Source organism: Nicotiana attenuata, unplaced genomic scaffold (assembly GCF_001879085.1).
Source record: "Nicotiana attenuata strain UT unplaced genomic scaffold, NIATTr2, whole genome shotgun sequence".
NCBI lineage: Eukaryota > Viridiplantae > Streptophyta > Magnoliopsida > Solanales > Solanaceae > Nicotiana > Nicotiana attenuata.
In genome coordinates, this window is record NW_017670511.1 from 166,812 (window position 1) to 182,632 (window position 15,821).

A 15,821-nucleotide genomic window follows, 5' to 3' on the forward strand; every position below is an offset into this window, starting at 1 on the left:
ACTGGCTCCTCAGACTGGCCAGTTGGGGCAGAGGAAGGTGTCTTGTAGTTCTTGGATTTAGGGTTGTCCAGACCCTGCATACTGTACCAAGAGTAAAGAGCCACAGGCTTGGTCTTGACCTCATATCTCCTCTTCTCCACCTTCAGATCCCGAAAACACATTGATAGGGTGTTTGGAAAAGGATAATTCCTGTCATGCTCTTGCCCCACCGCAGAAATCACACGGGACATCACATTGCCCAGTTGATAGGGTACCCAGCCATAATAGATGCAACCAGAACTGCTCGGGTAAGTGGAATCGTCTGGTCATGAGTAGAAGGGTCAAGCCGACTGCATACAAAGGTCAACCACCCTCGAGCCTCAAAACTGAATGTCTTCCTGAATATCTTCTTTCCAGCTTGCAACCACTCCGGCACGGTACCTGGGATTGCCAAGTACTGGGCCAACCACGGGTGGACTTCCTCTCCCATTGCCAACTTTGCCAAATAAAGGGACTCGTCTTCATCACGGAACCCCAAATACTCATTTAACGATCTCCCATCAAACAACACTGTTTTGTTTCTAACTTTGGTCACCTTGGTATCCTTGACTATATGAGCCACATTGGAGTAGAACTCCCTAACCATGTGCTCGTTAGCATCGATGCACCCTCCATGAAGAACTCCCAGCCCCATCTTGCTCTAAATTCTCTCTGCATGTTCGGGTTGTGGGGTAAAAGGTCAGTGTCAATAAAAGTCCTCTTCGGTATCAACTTCCTCAACGGCCACCATTCCCTAAACTTATGAAAGGCCACTTGACTGACAAACCGATCTCCTAGACTTCAGGCTTCCTAGTTCTCTCAATCCCCCAACCTGAGGTTCACCTCCCTCTTCTTGACCTACACTCTCCCCAGATAATGAAGCTGTGGGGGAGGTGGAGTATTGCTCACTACCAGCTGCGAACTCGTCAGAAGAATCCGAGACTACAGTCACTGGTCTTTTGGAGGTGGGTGATGGGGGAGGGGTATCAACTAGGTGGAGGGGGTCAATTACATGAGTTGGGATTGAATCGAAGGAGATGTCTTTGGAGGGTACATACTCACTCCCCGACGAATGCAAAGCAGCCCTATCAGCAACTTTGATCAATTTTCGGGTTCTTTTTATGTTTTCCCTAGCCTGGGGAGTGAGCTTTGCTATTCTTTTTCCTTTACCCCCTCGGGAGGAACCTCCTCTCCCGGGTTGTTGTGACTGTTTGGCTCCCCTTTGTTTAACCATTGTCTGCAAAGATAAGCGTCTAACATTGTTAGTCGAAGCACATGCAGTGAATCAGGTGAATCAAATAGATTGCAGAGATAATATTAGTACACAGCAGTAGAAAAGTTTGCAGAACACAGCACCGCGGACCGCACAAACATGACCGCGGTCCGCGCTGGGCAAAGGCCCAGAATTCACCCTCTCTGAATCTCCCACCGCGGTCCGCACAAAAATGCAATGCGGCCGCGGTGGGCCAGTGCGGACCGCACAAGCATGAATGCGGCCGCGCTGGAGACTATTACTTTTCAATCACAAAAGCACCGCGGTCCGCACAAAATTGTAATGCGGACCGCGTTAGGGCAGCGCGGTCGCGCAAAAGTGACCGCGGACCACGCTGAGCTAGGGTTTACGGGTACTAAGTTAGGGGTGCATATCTTGCCATTCTTGTTCAAGTTTTTACACCTACTTCGTCCCTACTCAGTTCACCCATTGATTAAGCCTATTCAATGCATTACCCTAGTTTTAAACTAACCTAAACTAACAGTTAAAGAACAAGAGGAAGCTAAACTACTGAACAAGCCATGAAAATAAGGAATTAATTAATCACAAGTGCATGAAATGTTACCAAGACTGTGAAGATGGAATGCAATTAGTCCAAGCAATCCAGAAAAATAGTCTTAGAAGGGGATGAACAACGTCCTATAGCTCTGAGTGTTCAAAGTGCGAAAAGGGTAAAATGAAAGCCTAGGGCCCTATTTATAGAAGAACTGGGGGCCCCACACTTACCTACCAGCGCGGCCGCACAAAAGTGACCGCGGACCGCGTTGGGTTTCAAAATCCGAAGTTTCAGAAGGCAACCTTGCGCGGCCGCGTTGGAGTGCACCGCGGACCGCACCAATTTGACCGCGGCCGCAGTGGAAAACTTGAGAGCATGCATTTTTAATCATGCCAGCGCGGACCGCACAAAAGTGCACCGCGGTCCGCACTGGCAAATTCAGAGACTACCAGTGTTTTTCCTTTGTTTTGCACTGCTTCAACACAATCCCTGCAACATCTCACAAACAATTAACTCAAAAATCCTAAGCTACAAAGAAAATCAAAGATAAAGAAAAATACATGGGTTGCCTCCCAAGAAGCGCCTGATTTAACGTCGCGGCACGACGCATGTTACCATCACATCACTTCAAATGAACGAGTGCCACCACATGGCTGTCATCAAATTTCCCCAAATAATGCTTGACACGATGCCCATTGACCCGAAAAACTTCACCATTCTTGTTCTTTAGATCAAGAGCACCAAACGGAGTCACACATACAACTTTAAATGGCCCACACTCCACTTTGACTTGAGCTTTCCCGGAAATAACCTCAGCCTGGAGTTGAAAAGAAGAACCATATCACCAACCTTGAATTCCTTTCCCCGAGCATATTTGTCATGAAGATACTTCATCTTGTCCTTATACAAGGACGAGCTGGAGTAGGCATGAAATCTAAACTCATCAAGCTCATTAAGTTGCTCAACACGGAGATTCGCCGCAACATCCCATTCCAAGTTCAACTTTCTCAAGGTCCACATAGCTTTGTGCTCCAATTCCACTGAAAGATGGCAAGCTTTCCCAAACACCAACCGGTACGGGAACATACTAATTGGGGTCTTGTAAGCCGTCCGGTAAGCCCATAAAGCGTCATCCAACTTTTTCGACCAATTGGTCCTATTAGCATTTACCGTCTTGGACAAGATACTCTTTATTTCTCGGTTGGACACTTCCACTTGACCACTAGCTTGAGGATGATAGGGGGTGGTCACTTTGTGATTTACTCCATACTTAGCAAGCAGTGAGTCGAAAGCCTTGTTTCAAAAGTGAGACCCCCCATCACTAATGATAGCACGAGGGGTACCAAACCTTGTGAAGATACTCTTTTTCAAGAATGCCACAACACTTCGGGCTTCATTGTTGGGTAAGGCCACGGCTTCCACCCACTTTGAGACATAGTCCACCGCCACGAGAATATAAGTGTTCCCACAAGAGCTCACGAAAGGACCCATGAAATCGATGCCCCACACATCAAAAATATCCACATCGAGAATCGTATTGAGAGGCATCTCATCCCTTTTTGAAATTCCGCCAGCCCTTTGGCATGCATCACATCTCTTTACCAAGTCACTAGCATCTTTAAACAAAGTCAGCCAATAGAAACCGCAACTAAAGATCTTTGAAGCCGTCCTCACCCCTCCATGATGGCCACCATAGGGGGAGGAGTGACAAGCCTCCAGTATGCTCAATTGTTCACCTTCCGGGACACATCTTCTAATCACACCATCCGTGCAAATTTTGAACAAGTACGGATCATCCCAATAAAAATCCAAACTATCCCGTTTGAGTTTCTTCTTTTGGTTGGAAGAGAGCTCACACGGGACAGTTCCGGTCACAATGAAGTTGGCGATGTCCGCGAACCATGGCATGTCACACATTGACACAGAAAGAAGTTGCTCGTCGGGGAATGCATCATTTATCTCAAGACCGTCACATGGCCTCCCTTCTTCCTCTAGCCGAACAAATGGTCCGCAACTTGGTTCTCACTTCCCCTCCGGTCCACTATTTCTAAGTCAAATTCTTGAAGAAGTAACACCATCTCATCAATCTTGCTTTGGAATCCTTTTTGGTCATCAAATATCTAAGGGCGGCATGGTCCGTGTGCACAATCACCTTGGCCCCAATAAGATAGGGCCGAAATTTCTCCATGGCAAATACAATGTCCAATTACTCCTTCTCCGTCACCGTGTAATTCCGTTGAGCTTCATTCATAGTCTTACTTGCATAATACACGGGGTGGAACATTTTGTTAACCCGTTGACCCAACACCGCCCCCACTGCAACATCACTAGCATCACACATTAGTTCAAAGGGCAAACTCCAATTAGGTGCTGTTATGATAGGGGTAGTGGTCAACTTGTGTTTTAAGAGTTCAAAGGCCTCCATGCATTTTTCATCAAAAATGAACTTGGCATCTTTCTCTAGTAGCTTGCACAGTGGATTCACAACCTTCGAGAAGTCTTTGATAGACCGCCGGTAGAACCTGGCATGCCCTAGAAAACTCCTCACCCCTTTGACAGAAGTAGGGGGAGGGAGCCTTGAAATCACCTCAATTTTCGCCTTATCTACCTCAATCCCGTGTTCTGAAATCTTGTGGCCCAACACTATACCTTCTTCAACCATAAAATGGTATTTCTCCCAATTGAGAACGAGGTTAGTTTCTTCACAACGAGCCAAGACTCTATCCAAATTTACCAAGAATTCATCAAAAGAGTCACCAACCACACTAAAGTCGTCCATAAAGACCTCCAATATGTCCTCCACCATATCGGTGAAAATAGCCATCATGCAACGTTGGAAGGTCGCCGGAGCATTGCACAATCCGAATGGCATCCGGGAGAAAGCAAAGGTGCCATAGGGGCATGTAAAAGTAGTCTTCTTTTGGTCCTCCGGGGCAATTAAAATTTGATTGTAGCCCGAGTACCCATCCAAGAAACAATAGAATGCTCTCCCCGCAAGACGATCAAGCATTTGGTCAAGGAATGGCAAGGGAAAATGATCCTTGCGGGTCACCTTGTTGAGTTTCCGGTAGTCCATGCAAACTCTCCACCCGGTAATGGTTCGAGTGGAAATAAGCTCATTGTTGTCATTGGGCACCACCGTCATCCCTCCTTTCTTTGGCACACATTGGACCGGAGAAGTCCACGAACTGTCAGAGATTGGATAAACCACACCAGCATCAAGCCACTTGATAACCTCTTTCTTTACCACTTCTTGCATCGCCTCATTGAGTCTTCTTTGATGTTCAAGGGACGGCCTTGCATCCTCCTCCAAAATGATCTTATGCATGCAAAATGCGGGGCTTATTCCCCTAATGTCCGCCAGAGTCCATCCTATTGCCATTTTTCGCCTTTGAAGCACCTCCAAAGTGGCATCCACCTGCAAGTTAGTAAGGCAAGAAGAAAGAATAACTGGAAGAGTTGAATTAGAGCCCAAAAATTCATACCTGAGGTATGGAGGAAGTGGCTTCAACTCCAACACCGGTGGCTCCTCAATGGATGGCTTAGTTGGTGGAGTTTTGCGGTTTTCAAGATCCAAAGATAACTTCCTAGTCTCATATGAATATGAAACCATACCATGCAATGCATTCACGCACTCCACTCTGCTAGCATCATCATCGACATCCATGCCAAGAAGTACGGCCTCAAGAGGATCTTCAACATTTATCATGGAACTTGTGTCATCCACTATCACAGATATGACAATGTCCACAAGTGAACACACTTCCGTGCTATTGGGTTGTCTCATTGATTTGCAAACATGGAATACCACCTTCTCATCTCCCACTCGGAATGTCAACTCACCTGCCTCAACATCAACCAAAGCCTTCCCCGTAGCTAGGAAAGGTCTCCCAAGAATAATCGGGACTTCAAAATCTACTTCACAATCCAATATGACAAAGTCGGCCGGCAATATGAATTTGTCCACCCGGACAAGAACGTCGTCAATTATACCCAAAGGCCGCTTCATCGACCGGTCCGCCATTTGAAGTCTCATCGAGGTTGGCCTAGGTTGCCCAATTCCCAAAGTCTTGAAGACTAAATACGACATCAAATTAATGTTAGCCCCCAAGTCACAAAGGGCCTTAGCAAACTCCGCACTCCCGATAGTGCAAGGAATAGTAAAAGCTCCAGGGTCTTCAAGTTTCGGGGCCATAGAATGCACTATCGCACTAACTTGGTGCGTCATCTTTATTGTTTCACAATCCATGGAACGCTTCTTTGTGACCAAATCCTTCATGAACTTTGCATAGCCTGGCATTTGTTCAAGTGCCTCCACCAAAGGCACATTGATTGTAAGGCTTTTCATCATATCTATGAACTTCTTGAACTGATTGTCACTCTTTTGCTTTGCTAACCGCTGAGGATAAGGTGGAGGTGGTCTAGGCAAGGGTGTCTTGGTTTTTGGCACCACCGGCTCCGGAATATCAATTATGTGCTCCCTAGACGGGTTCACGGCCTCTTGAGTTTCCACCTCGGCCTCATCAATATCTATTCTCACTTCCTTGTTCACATTTGTCTCAACCACATCTTCAACAACCAAAGGATCCACATCTTCTTGGAGCTCAACATCATCATTCACCACTCGATTTTCATTTGAGGATGGCATTTCGTCGCCTCTTCCACTTCTAGTTGTGACTGCCATTACATGATTGTTACCCCCCTTCGGGTTCACTACCATGTCACTTGGTAGCGCATCCTTAGGTCGGGTATTTAAAGCTTGAGAAATTTGGCTTATTTGTACTTCTAGGTTCCGGATAGATGTGTTATGCGAAGCCAATTGTGTATCAGAGTCTTGGTTCTTTTTCATCATCTGCTCGAACATCATCTCTATCCGCCCCATATCACTTCCGGAAGAACTAGACCCTTGGGATTGAAAGGGGGGTGGATTGTTTGGTTGTTGGAACATGGGGGGCCTTTGAAAGCCTTGCCCCCTACCACCATTATTCCACCCTCCTTGATTGTTATTGTTGTTTTTCCAATTATTGTTGTTCCCATTCCAATTGCCTTGATTGTTACCTTGATTACCCCAATTGTTGTTCTGATTGTTGTTGTTCCAATTGTTACCGCCTTGTTATTGGTTATTATTATTCCAATTACTGCTGCCTTGTTGATTGCCCCAATTGCTTTGGGGACGCCATTGTTGATTCCCTTGATTTCCTCTATTTCCTTGGTAGTTATTGACATATTGACATTCCTCACTTTGATCATCATAGCACTCATTCGAATAACCACCACCATCATTGTTGTCGTCAAATTGATCACCATTACCTTGAGGTGTTGTTGCCCTCTTTGCCTCCTTTTTAGCATAGAAACACTTTCCGTTGCATTGACTTGGCGCGGGTTTTGAACTTGTTGCAATTGCGCCTTCGCCAACTGATTCATTGTTGTTGTAAGCTCGGCAATAGCTTGGCCATGATCATTCAATTCCTTGTGCAAATGGATGACCGTGGGGTAATTTTCTCGGCTTTGCCATGCCGAAGAAGTGTCGTCCATTTCATCAAGTACATCACAAGCTTCTTGGTAAGAAAGTTTCATAAAGTTCCCACCGGCTAATTGGTTCACAATGCACTGATTCGTGGTGTTAATGCCCCTATAAAAAGTTTGCTGAATCGTCGCCTTGGTCATGTTGTTATTAGGGCACTCCTTCACCATTGTTCTATATCTTTCCCATATCTCGTGCAAAGGTTCCGTTGGCATTTGCTTGAAAGCTAGAAATTTATCCCGAAGAGCTACCATATGACTTGGAGAAAAGAACTTGGCAATAAATTTGTCCGCCAATTCATCCCATGTGGTTATAGAATGATTAGGGAGCCTTTCTAACCAGTCCAACGCTTTACCCCGAAGAGAGAATGGGAAAAGCCTCAATCTCAACGCATCCTCGGACACGTTTGTTTGCTTGCTCCCCCAGCAAGTATCTATGAACCCCTTCAAGTGCTTGTAGGCATTTTGGTCGGAGGCGCCCGTAAAATACCCTCTTTGCTCCATCAAGGTCAACATAACATTTGTGATTTGAAAGTTCCCCGCCCGGATTCGGGGAGGAACAATGGCACTTGCATATCCTTGATTTGGCAGCACCCGAGGAACCTCTCTTGGAGCTGGCGGAGGAGGGTCTGGAACGTTGTCATTTATATTGGCCTGGCGGCCTCTTCTTGGTCCGGGAGGTACAAGAGGCACCTCCTAATCTCCAATATCCTCTACCTCCTCCCCCGCGAGCACGTTTCCAAGAGGGTCGTTTCCATTTAAATCCATGGTACCTGAGTAATCGACACAAACAAAGTTAGTAAACAAGAAGGAAAGAGAAGCAAAACACAAAACTAACCAAACAGATAGTCAACACCGTAAGCTCCCCGGCAACGGCGCCAAAAAGTGATCGATGCCGACTCGACACTACACTAAGGTAGGAAGAGCGGGTAGCAATAGCTTTTACCCGAATAGTGGTTCGGGATCGAATTTCCACAGGGAGCTAGTAATGGAGTTGTAATATCTGTCTAGTTTAGAGTTGCGGTTGTGCTTCTAATGTCTCTTCAAACATATTTGGTTTTGATTTCTATATCTACCTTTAATAAGCTAATGATTGAAACTAAATTATGCTATGGGAATATTGCTAAGTTGTAATTGAAATAGAGAAAGGCACTAGGGTCGTGGCATTGCCTAGGTGCCTAATTAACGGGTAGATGCTACTAAGGATAGATTGACATATTTGGGGCTTATGCTATAACCGTTGCACAATTGTACCCACTCTCACACCTCTCGGTAGAGAGAGTGATTTTGCCCATTTGACTCTCTCGAGACCAATTGGGTAGGCCAATTAGACCAAGCAACTAGGGTTCAAGTAGGGTGATTACTCTTTCGAGATTTAACCCGTTAATTTGGACTACCATTACTCATGGGTCCATCCCAATTCCTTGTTGGGTCAATTTTGGGGTCATAGACTCTCTTTCTCAAGAAGAGTTAAACCCACCAAGCTAGAATCAGTGTTTGCAACCACCAATCCTTAATTAAAACCTAAATTTAACCCAAATAACAAACACCCAATATCAATCTAACCTTAGATGGCAACACCCATCAATTACCCACACTAGGGTTGAGCCACAACCCTAGCTAGTGAGTTTAGCTACTCATGCTAGATGCAAAAATTAAAGAAATAGATGAAGAAGTAAACATATTAATTAATTGCTAGGAAGAAAATACAATATTGAAGAGCAATAGTGCCAAAAATGGCTAAACTATTCGGTCTCACGAGCTCAGCAGCTTCAGAAAAATAAAACTTAACCTAAAAATGGAAAAAGGTCCTATTTATACTGGGCTGGAAAAACTGGACAAAAATACCCCTGCGGGGTCAGCGCGGACCGCACAATCATGACCGCGGCCGCACTGGCTCTTGAACTTTTGGTTTCTGGTTCTTTGAAGTTGAGAACCGCGAACCGCGTAAAAATGTAGCGCGGCCGCGGTGGAAGTTGGCGCGGCCGCACAGAAATGAACGCAGGCCGCTTTGCTTGGAAGGGCCCAAATTTTGGCTCTCTGAATCTCTGCTTTGCGGACCGCGTAAAAGTGTAGCGCTGCCTGACCACGGACCGTATGGAAATGTCTGCGGCCGCATTGCCTTCCCTTTGAATATGCCATTCTCTGAACCTCTTAGTGTGGCCGCGTTCACAGTTGCGCGGTCCGCACTAGGTTCTCTTTTCCTCAACTTCCTTAGTCTTTGACACTTGAGCAGGTTTCACTCCTTTTCGAGCCGATATTTGACTTTTGTCGCTTTGTCGATCAAACCTGCAATCAAGTACAACTTGTGAGCATTTTGGGACTATTTTGTGGCAATTTACAACCAAAGCGTAGGCAAGTAGGGGTATAAAATACGTTAAGATTCTAACTTATCAATTACCGGGATCTCAACCGGGCCAGTCGAAAGACGACTTCCCTTTGCCGAACATACACATCCTGATTGAAAATTGCGCCAAGCACGAGCTGCAGTAATTTGTTGATTGTTTTGCTGGGTATCATCATATATGGATGGACGAAGAAGATGCGGAGAAAACGGCTTTCATTACGCCGCGGGGGATGTATTGTTACAAGATGATGCCGTTTGGATTAAAGAATGCTGGGGCCACCTACATGAGGGCCATGACTACTATTTTCCATGACATGATACACAAAAAGATCGAGGTGTATGTAGACGATGTCATCATCAAATCCAAGAAAGCCACTGACCACATGGAAGATCTGAGGAAGTTCTTCAACAGATTGAGAAGGTACAATCTGAAACTGAATCCTGCCAAATGTGCATTCGGGGTTCCTGCCGGAAAAATGCTTGGGTTCATCGTAAGTCGGATCCGTCAAAGGTTAAAGTCATTCAAGAATTGCCACCGCCAAAGAACAAGAAAGACGTTATGAGTTTCTTGGGGAGACTCAACTACATCAGCTGGTTCATAGCTCAGTCTAGTGTCATTTGTGAGCCAATCTTTAAGATGTTGAAGAAGGACGCCGCCACCAAATGGACTGATGATTGTCAGAAAGCCTTTGACAGAATCAAGGAATACCTGTCAACGCTGCCAGTTCTGGTTCCGCCCGAACCGGATAGACCGCTATTGCTCTACCTTGCAGTATTGGATGGGGCATTCGGTTGTGTTTTGGGACAACGTGACGAAACGGGGAGAAAAGAGCAAGCCATCTACTATCTCAGCAAGAAGTTCACCCCGGACGAGGCCCGGTATTCTCTATTAGAGCGCACCTGTTGTGCTCTGACTTGGGTAGCTCAAAAGTTGAGGCATTATTTCTGTGCCTATACCACTTATCTCATATCAAGAATGGATCCGCTGAAGTATATCTTCCAGAAGCCCATGCCCACGGGCAAGCTAGCCAAGTGGCAAATCCTGCTGAGTGAATTCGACATTGTTTACGTGACTCAGAAGGCAATTAAAGGACAAGCACTGGCAGATCATCTTGCCAAAAATCCCGTGGACGGAGAATATGAGCCTCTAAAGACGTATTTTCCTGACGAAGAGGTATCTTTCATAGGAGAAGATATCGCAAAATCCTATGATGGCTGGAGAATGTTTTTCGATGGAGCAGCAAACTTCAAAGGAGTTGGCATAGGAGCAGTTCTAGTATCAGAAATAGGTCAGCATTATCCGGTGTCTGCCAAGCTCAGGTTCCCGTGCACCAACAACATGGCCGAATACGAAGCCTGCATCTTAGGGCTCAAGCTGGCCATTGATATGAACATTCAGGAGTTACTAGTGATCGGGGATTCAGATTTGCTCATACATCAGGTCCGAGAAGAATGGGCAACCAAGAACTCCAAGATACTCCCTTATCTACATCATGTACAGGAGTTGAGGAAGAGGTTTACAAAGACAGAATTCCAGCATGTTCCCAGAGTCCAGAATGAGTTTGCCGATGCATTGGCTACCCTATCATCTATGATTCAGCATCCAGATAAGAACTTCATTGATCCTATCCCGGTAAAAGTTCATGATCAGCCAGCTTACTGAGCTCATATCGAGGAAGAAGCAGATGGAAAACCCTGGTTTCACGATATCAAGGAATATTTGACAACAGGGGAATATCCGAAACTTGCAAATGCTACTCAGAAGCGCACACTGCGAAGGTTATCCAATCACTTCTTTCACAGCGGAGGAATCCTATATAGGAGGACTCCCGATTTGGGATTACTAAGGTGTGTCGAAGCAAAGGAAGCATCCAGGTTGTTAGAAGAGGTTCATGCAGGGACATGTGGTCCACATATGAATGGTTTTGTCTTAGCAAAGAAGATACTCCGAGCAGGATATTTTTGGATGACTATGGAAACGGACTGCATCCAGTATGTCCGAAAATGCCATCGCTGTCAGATACATGCAGACATGATAAAAGTGCCTCCAAACGAGCTTACCGCAACAAGCTTGCCATGGGCGTTCGCCGCTTGGGGAATGGATGTTATCGGACCTATCGAGCCTGCCGCATCAAACAGGCACAGGTTCATTCTAGTGGCAATTGATTATTTCACCAAATGGGTTGAAGCAGAATCATATAAGGCAGTGACCAAGAAAGTTGTGGCAGACTTTGTCCGCGACCGCATCGTTTGCCGGTTCGGCATCCCAGAGTCAATCATTACTGATAATGGTTCCAAACTCAAGAGTGACCTGATGAAAGCCATGTGTGAAACATTCAAGATTAAACACAAGAATTCTACAGCCTACAGACTTCAGATGAATGGAGCTGTAGAAGCAGCCAATAAGAACATTAAGAAGATACTAAGGAAGATGATAGAGAAACACTAGCGGTGGCACGAAAAGCTGTCGTTTGCTCTATTGGGATACCATACCACAGTTCGCACATCAACCGGAGCAACTCCATATATGTTGGTTTATGGTATAGAGGCAGTCATTCCCGTCGAGGTGGAGATTCCCTCCTTGAGGATCATACAGGAAGCAGAACTTGACGATGCAGAACGGGTAAAAAGCCTCTACGAACAACTAGCTCTAATAGATGGGAAGAGAATGAATGCAGTTTGCCATGGTCAATTGTATCAGAATAGGATGTCCAGAGCCTTCAACAAAAGAGTCAAGCCGAGACAATTCACGCCAGGGCAGCTGGTGTTGAAGAAAATTTTCCCGCATCAGGATGAAGCCAAGGGGAAGTTCTCTCCTAACTGACAGGGCCCGTACATGGTTCACCAGGTTCTAACAGGGGGAGCCCTCATACTTGCAGAAATGGATAGAGAAGTCTGGCAAAAGCCAATTAATTCAGATGCAGTCAAGCGTTACTATGTGTAAACTTTATGCTTTCCTATATGATGTAATTTGAACTACGCCTGACCTGATTCCCGTTTAAGAGGGGATACGTAGGCAGCCCTACGGGTTCGGTCACAATTCAATAAAATTTTCATTTCCCCCGCCATTGGAAATTGGGGCAGAATTTTGAGGAGGACCCTCAAAATTCCGAAGTTGATTTTCAACCAGTCATCGCACGCAGCCGTCAGAAGCACCAGCCCAGTAAAGTGGGGCAGGATTTTGAGGAGGACCCTCAAAATTCCGGAGCGAGAGAGGTTGCAATGTCTTGAACCGCGTCGCAGCCGTCGGTTCATCTAAAGAGAACTATTTTCAACCATGTATTTATATTAAGTTTTTACTAAATCATGCATGACTACATCAAAATCGCTTTGTTTAGCGATGCTGCCCCAATGAAAACAAGAGCCGAGCAGGACAAGCAAGGTCCACGGGAAGACGGACTAACCTTTCCCCCTTTTACAAATCTCACGATTTTCTTTGGATGCAGGCACCCAAGACATAAAATCATCAGATACGTTTACACACTCATACTTTTCAGGAGTACAACTCTCAGAATCATCGCCTATTTACAATTGCTATCCGTACGAGACATCCCCAGCAACCACAATACCACAATACAGCAATCAGCTATCAGCTAAGAGATTTCATTATTATTCGCCTTTATTTTTCTGCATTGCATAAGGCTACCTTTCTGCCTTCCAAGACTAAGCTCTGTATCCATCTGCATTCCTGCATTGCATAAGGCTACCTTTCTGCCTTCCGAGACTAAGCTCTGTTCCGAGACTAAGCTCTGTCTCCATACATTGCATAAGGCTACCATTCTGCCTTCCGAGGTTAAGCTCTACCTCCACCTGCATGGCTGAAACATCGCCACTTTTATTTACATCTGCTGGCTGAAACATCGCCACTTTACTCTTTCTTGCATAGCCGGATATCGCTATTTTATTTAAGTTTTGCATCGGCTGAAATATTGCCATTTATTTAAATCTTTACATCGGCTGAAATATCGCCACTTTATTTAAGTCTTGCATCGGTTGAAAGATCGCCACTTATATGTTACACTTAGCATCGGCTGAAATATTGCCATTCTTTATTTAAGTCTTGCATCGGCTGAAAGAGCGCCAAACCCCGCATTTCATGGGCTGAAAGATCGCCAAAATTGTCCAAAGGCGTCATCGTTCAGAGGCACCATTTTCATAGCCCGAGAACATCATCCCATGGCCCGAGGACCCCACTTTTATCTCTGCATAGCATTATTCAAAGGCATCATGGTTCGGAGGCATCATTCTCATAGCCCGAGAGCATCATTTCATAGCCCGCGAATCCTTTATTATACGCTTCATGACCCAGGACATCATGGTCCGAGGACGTCATCCTAATCGTCCAAGGACAACATTCATGGTCCAATGGGAACTTGCATCACGTTTAAATTTATGCACAATATATGTTCGCATTGCTCATTTGCAAGTAAACCGGCTAGAAATGGCTGTCTCAGCAGGGGCGATCCCGCTCCAGTTCCTGCAACCTACTAGACTTTGACTGTCCTTCCCAACCTGAATATCGCGTCCGTTTTTTTCGAAATCTCCATCGGCATATTCCGCCGATGGATCACGAACTACATATGGCCTGATTCCTGTAAAACCAAGGATATGTAGGCGACTCAGGAACCAGAGCTCGGTCAAAATTCTTCAATCGTTTCGTTCGGTCAAAATTGGCCATCATGTCTTTACCCGACAACTCTTTCATCCTTCCCGGATAAAGAGGGACAATTGTTGATACCCAATTTTTCCCTAATATAATTTTCATATACAAAAATACTCTCAAAATAGCATGTATATGAATATATAAGCATAGCTAAGTGTTTTGGCATTTTTTCTAATTTTTAAAAGATTTTAAAATCAACTTATTGTCCATTTTTAGCAGTACAAAAATCAATAATTATTCCCAAAATTATCATTTTGATGAATAACTTATTTTATCCTCATATTTACACCAAAATATAGTTAAGAGGGTTTTTGTATATTTTTTACAAATCTATCTGGTATTTTAAAGCTAAAATTGCATACAATTGCAATTTTAGCCTATTTTAATATTAATAGCATTCCTATAATTGTAAAATTGGGTCCAATATTTTAATTTAATGTTTATATATTATTAGTTGGTTTAGTACTTTTAATTTGTGTTAAAAATATTTTTTACTATTTTATAAAATAAAAGGCACAAAATTGGCTATTTAAAAACTGGCCCCATTTCGTTTCAATTTGGTATTTCAATCATAGCCAAATTTGACCCCCTAATAGACCCAATTTCCAGCTCAATTCCGGACCAGCCCAATCCTAAATTAACCCAACCCCTTAACCCATTTATCCAACCTGTCCGGCCTCCTTTTAATCCAGGTCGTTGATCCTTTTGATCAACGGCCATGATTACCCCTTTCCTTTTTAATTCCCCACCATACCCTAATCCCCCGTTATTCGTTTGGCCAGCCGCCTCTGAATACCTTCCCCCTCTCAAACTCTCTCGAATGTTCTTGAAACCCTAATCGCCTTCCACTATTTTCAACCTCCAACTCACCGGAATCCATGGCCTCTCAGGCCATGGATGGCCTATACTCACCTCCCTCTGTTCTTAAACGCATGGTGTTCAAAGTTTCGAGGTCTGACCTCGATGGTGTCCGTTCGAATCTTCGCTCCGGCCTTGCTCCGGCGTATCCAAAGCATTTTGAGCCTGGTTCTAGCTTATCCGACTTAGATCGGACCTTTTCCAAGCCTTTCTCATTTTAGGGTTCCTCTGAAACCCTAGCTATTCGAGGTTTTCTCTGTTTTTCTTAGATTTGTTACACGTCTGTGCTCTACTTGAGTTTTCAAACGTTTTCCCTAATTTTCCTTTCAAAAATTGCTTCTTTCCGCTTCAGGGTTTTTCTGAAAAACTTAAGTTATTTCTCTGACTTTTCCTTTTCTTTGTGTGTATTTGGCTATACTATGTTCTTATGTCTACTTTTCCTCCACGCATGTCCTCTACTGTGTTTTTGTGCTGCATGTTCTCCTACTATGCTCCGTTCTTTTTTCTACTATGTTTCTATACCATGATCTCACATGTTTATCCCAGTGTGTTTTACTGTATGTTCTTTTGCTATACTGTTCCGGTGCTTTCGTGTTCTTCTACTGTATTTCTCTACCATGTTCTTAAGTGTTACTGTTTTACT